General features: G+C 44.8%; 1 long non-coding RNA gene across 1 annotated transcript; it reads left to right on the plus strand.

Moving 5' to 3' along the window:
• The first annotated feature begins 2,924 nt into the window (after positions 1 to 2,924).
• LOC123965581 lies at positions 2,925 to 3,682 on the plus strand. The gene is made up of 3 exons (XR_006823731.1): positions 2,925 to 3,031; positions 3,139 to 3,199; positions 3,583 to 3,682. It is a non-coding gene; the product is annotated as an uncharacterized LOC123965581 (long non-coding RNA).
• The last annotated feature ends 1,808 nt before the right edge of the window (positions 3,683 to 5,490 follow it).

Below are 5,490 nucleotides of genomic sequence, written 5' to 3' on the forward strand. Positions count from 1 at the left end.
TAATCTCTGGGATCATTAGCTAGGATCGTCGATACCACTACACAAACGCATGGCTCAACACAGAAGGTCTAATGCGCAATTTATACTTCTGCGTTGAATCGACGGGGTAGCCTCTGCGTATCCACCTACCCTACGCCGTAGCCTGACGTGCACCTCCTCAAAGATGTAACTACATGTCGCATCAACACAGACCGTAAGCACTGTGATTGGTCGGCTGGGTAGCCTCGCAATGCCTCCGAGCCGACCGGAAGTGCCCCATGCTTTGTAGTAACTTTTACTAGTGGCCAAAACAGCGGCTGTAACACGGTGGATCGATATATTTGACCGTCACAACCCGAGTGAAATGACTCGTTTCCCTATCAGAATGCGATCCATTCGGTTGATAAGATTTGAAAAGGCTACACCAGGCGCACGTATACAATTTTACTCCCCTACACGTTAGCAGAGCGCTAAACCAGACGTTGGCCTGCTTGGCCGGCAAAAGTCAACACTGGGAGCTGTAGCGCTATTGCAGACTAGCGTTTGGGGGTTTAATTGCAGAACGACGGGGACACCGATGCACAAGTATAAATGCATGGCTACGTGTGCAGCCTACGACGTAGGTACGCACGTAGACTCAGCAGTTTATTTACATCTGAAGGACACTCGTTTGAGGATCACCAGGTGAAACTTTTTGGACAGAAGATGGAGGGTTTGAAAGAGGTGTCAGGGAATCCATTTACACCCGGGTTGAGAAGCTGCCATTGAACAGTGGAGGGGGTCTATGCTACCACTCATCCCCCACTTACAATGCTGTTCTGTCATCACTTCCCAGGAAATTAAACAAGCATTTCCTCTTGGCCTCAGTTGAGGATGTCAACGATGGTCATTCAAACTTGGCCACGGCTGGTTCTAACGACCAAGACGACTGTCGTTACCACAGCCAGGAGCATTAACGAACCAGTGGTTTCAACGATCCTAGCTAACCAGTCAGTCAAAACTGAAGAAGTCCATTGTGCTTTTTCCCTGGGCAGGGTCTCTGAATGGCTGCTGGGCGTTTAGTTTGTGCATTGGAGTCCGGGGGAGGCATTTCCTCGTTGGCTTGGAGGGACCAGTTTGCGTCCCTGTTTTGCGTCGTTGGCCTCGGATCCATGCTTCCCCATTTCTCTGTCGGCCAGTTGTTGGACCCCTCTGGATACTGAGGTATATAGTTAGTTTTCGGGATGTGCAGTGTGGGTGCGGGGCAGGGCTGTGCTCTGATTTGTTCTGGGTTTGTGCCTGGAGTTCTCCGCCCTTGACGGGTAGGTGGCTTGGTGGTGGCATGCAGCTGAGCTAGTTGATTTTGCCTCGTTGCTGGTTTGGCTGATGTTGCACGGCGGCCGGGGGGCGTGCTGGGCATGGGGGATGTCGGCTGGCGCTGGTGGCCTAAGTTTTTTTCCGGCGGTTGGGGGTACGGCGGACTTTTATTGGCGGGTGCATGGTGACCTGTGCGGCGCGTTTGCTGCCGGGCTGGGACTTGCAGCTGGTGTTTCTCTCCGCTGGCTTTCGCTGTTGTGTTATTCCGCTTGCTCTCTGGTGGGTGGGAGCACTGGTCATTGTTGTGTGCACGCCGCGGTCCGTCCGGGTGCTGCTCTTCCACGGGTTACACCTCTTGCGTTCCGTCAGGATTACGTTGTCAACTGGCATTTGGGTCGGGGTCTTCCGCGTTTGCATCGCGGTGCATCTGGGAGTCTTTGTTTTTTTTGATTGATTTAAAAAAAAAAAAAATCTTTCTCCAACCCCTATTGGCTACTGGGGTTCTTGCCTGACTGTTGCTGGGGTAGGTGTGGCACAGTCGTGGTATCCCACTCAACAACTACATTCTTTAACAGGCTTATGCGCGCACACACATGTACACACACACACATACAGACACACACAGTCTCACACATAGACACAAACAAATTTAGGTTGTCCCTGGTAGAATTAGTCTTAGCTTTTCTTTCAGTTACTTATTTAAATTAATTGCTATTATTCCAGCTCTCGTTGCTGTGCTGTGTTGCTTATTTAGTGTGCGTGACTGTTTCTTGTTTTCATTTTTCTCTTAGTTGTCTTACTATGTCAGCTGTTTATTGCTGCTGTTCGGCTGGTTGTCTTTTACTATTATTATTATTTTTATCGTTTGTTTTTGTTTGTGTTTTTTTGTTGTTGTTTTTCTCCTCCCTAAGCCCCCCTCTCTGTTCTATTGCAGGTTTCGTTGCTTTCTGTAATTGGTGTTTCCCTCTGCTTTTCCCTGTTGTCCACACCTTCCATCCCCTTCTCTTACAGGTCTTGTCCTTTCTCTGTGCTGTCTGTTTGTGCCTCCCTATCCCCGTGTCTGCCCCCCTGTCCGGCCCGGTGACAAATCAATACATAATTAAAACAGACAAAGGAGTATATTAATACTCTCTTGTTAAAGTAAAATCTGTCTGGCACAATATGGTATCCAGCTCATCATACTCTATAGCAGGCTGCTGGGCAGGACAGGTTTAAAAAAAAACCTGAAGAAGTCTCTTGGATGAGGGACGAAACGTCTTCTAGTATCTTCAACAAAGTCCAGTTTCCCTTAAATTTAACCATCTTTGGATAAGTATGACCTGGATGACTGAGAACCTTCACAGACATTTTTTATTTGGTTACCCTGATTTCTTATTTTCATTTTCTTTCTTTTTTGATTGCCAGTTTGTGGTCACTGAGCCTGTATTTGGTTCAGGTCTGTCTCTGCTTTCTATCTTTGACAGTAGAGAAATAATAATCTCTTTTTAGGGCCAGATAACATTCTGATCTACTTTGGCTTTTAGTTTCTTCTTTCTAACATTCTAAAGAGGTTTATTTACACTATTATAATTTTCTTGTGTTGAAAGCAGTGTTACTCTATGGGAGCAATGGGTCCAAACATGCTGTAAAACTTTAATTTACTGTCTGTGTTTTCTTTTGTTCCCTGTTTCTCAGGAGCAGGGAAATTAGCAGTTGCTACAACAATCACTGTTGTTCTCCTGGTTATCATTTCCCTCTGTCTCTTCCTGTGGATCAGGTGAGCAGCTCTGTTTCACTGAATCATTGAATGTTAAATCATTGAAGGTCAGTTTGTCCAATTTAAAATGTTCAATCATTTATTTTCTTATTTATTCTCCTAACCAGGAAAAAGAGGGCTTCCAAGGAATCGTCTGAGCCTGAAGAGAGACCAGACAACAGGGAACAGGTGAGAATAGTCACGGATCTTATTCAAGAACAAAAGTCACTCACTCTTTAAGTGCTTCTGGAAAATTAATCTGACTGAGAAGAAGGACTTCATGTTGCTCTTTTTTCGACATCCTTCTTCACAGAAATGAATTTCTAAAACGCTCTCTGTGATTCTCCTCTTTTCTCGGATGTGACTAAATTCCTAGTAGATCCAGAAGCTTTCCTACTTTTTGTCCTTTCCTTGTAAATTCCTTTACTTAGCTCTTTTCTGTAATGCACGGTGAAGCAGGAATATTTGTTCCATTATTACCACAGCTGTAGTTCCTTCAGTCTTACTGCAATCATCTGTAAGAATTCACTATTCAAATGAAAAACCCACTCATGTAAAATATGTCTGTGCAGTTTCTACCTGAACAGCCAGAGGAGCAGGATAACCTTCAGTATGCCAGCACTCACTTCACCAACAACCAGGCAGATCCTCTCTACTCCGACATCAGACCAGCTCGTTCCCTCAGACACACAGAGCAACAAGATTTCATGGACTATGCTGTTGTCATATTTAAGAGTAATACTGCCCCGAGGTGAGCAGCTCTTCTCACAGAAACATTATCCTCACTACAATTGCTGTAGTCAAGACCAAGACCAGAGTTTATTGAGACTGAAACTAGTGATGGCAAGCTCGACTCTTTTGACAGACTTGTTCATTCAAATCTCGTTCATTAAAATGAACTAACCTTTTTTTGAGTCATTACGTTCATTTGAACTAGGCTGGTTATTGTGGCACTGCAGCCCTCTAGTGGGCGATTAAAAAACAGCGCCGTTCTGAAACATGGAAGGCTGCCTGGTTTGCGTTGTTTGACAAAGTATAATGCACAAATTCACCTCTTTATTACTGTATGTCATCATTATATAAAATTCAACCAATTTAATAATAATCTGGATCAAGCCGCCAAGTTCTTAAAGAACTCCAGCACAGAGAGAGGAACAAAGAAATATACTGCAAGCAGCGTTGGGCGGGCCCTGGCACTTGTAGCGCGTCCGGGTGTGAGCCAGCCGCGTTGCATATTCTGGAGCTCTGCCGGTGCGGCTGTGAATTTGCTACGTGGTTCCGACGCTGGATGAAGGTGTTAAATGTCACTTCCTGTGCCCCCTATGTGGCGCTACATAGCACTTGCCGCTATGAATATAAATCGGTATTGGCGTGTAGATGTCTTCGGGGTGGGAGAGTTATCAAGCACGTAAAGTTTTGTTCAGATGTGATCATGTACACTGAAGTTACAACAACTTCTTGTGTCATGGCGAAGAGTTGATCTTTGACGGCATGACACGGACACGCCTATTGACGAAAACTCACAGATAGCGCAACTTTTCATCGTCAATGCCTTTAGAAGGCACAGCAGAAATTCGAAGTCGATCGGACTAAATAATAAAGTAAAGAGTGTGTAAATCATCCAAAAATTGCAGTAAAATTCAAAATGGCCGACTTCCTGTTGGGTTTAGGTCATCGCTCCAAGAGGCTTTTTGGTACGTCTGGACATGATACATGTGCCACAGAAATTTCATACATGTAGGTCATCAAATGTCACTTCCTGTTGCCAGCAGGTGGCGCTATGACTGTGGGTGAATGTCGACATGTACATGTGTTCAGGGCGGGACTCTCATCCTACATGTACAGTTTAGTGCAGATGTGAGCATGTACACTGAAGTTATAATAACTTCCTGTTTCATGGCATCGTCAATGCCTTTAAATTTGAAGTCGATCGGACTAAATGCCAAGAGGAGTTTGTTAAAGTACGGAGTGTGTAAATCATCCAAAAATGGCCGTAAAATTCAAAATGGCCGAATTCCTGTTGAGTTTAGGATATGGGTTCTTGAGGCTTTTTTGTTTATGTAGGTTGAGCGTGGACGAGGGGCTAATTTTTTTCCAATTTTCTAGGTGGCGCTAGTGAGTCATTTGCCACGCCCATGCGCGAAACCCATAAAATACCCATAAAAATATATTTTTTTCACCACTTCTGACTGTGTGCAAAGTTTGGTGAGTTTTCGGGTATGTTTAGGCCCCCAAAATTGAGCTTACTTTGCAGAAAAAATAAAATAAATCTTTACAGTTTCAATAGGGACCTCGCACGGTTCTTCCTAGGGCCCTAATTAACACATATAAACGCAGCAATTTGGCAGGTCTGGATGCAGAATGGGCCACATCTCCACGATCTCTGGCAGACCTGGATCAGCTGTTAGCTGTTTACAGGGCTAACGTTGCTACGTGGCTGTTTAAATGTTTTAATGACCGGGTCTGTTTGTTTTGGAGAG

This window comes from Micropterus dolomieu, unplaced genomic scaffold (genome assembly GCF_021292245.1).
Source record: "Micropterus dolomieu isolate WLL.071019.BEF.003 ecotype Adirondacks unplaced genomic scaffold, ASM2129224v1 contig_10265, whole genome shotgun sequence".
Lineage (NCBI taxonomy): Eukaryota > Metazoa > Chordata > Actinopteri > Centrarchiformes > Centrarchidae > Micropterus > Micropterus dolomieu.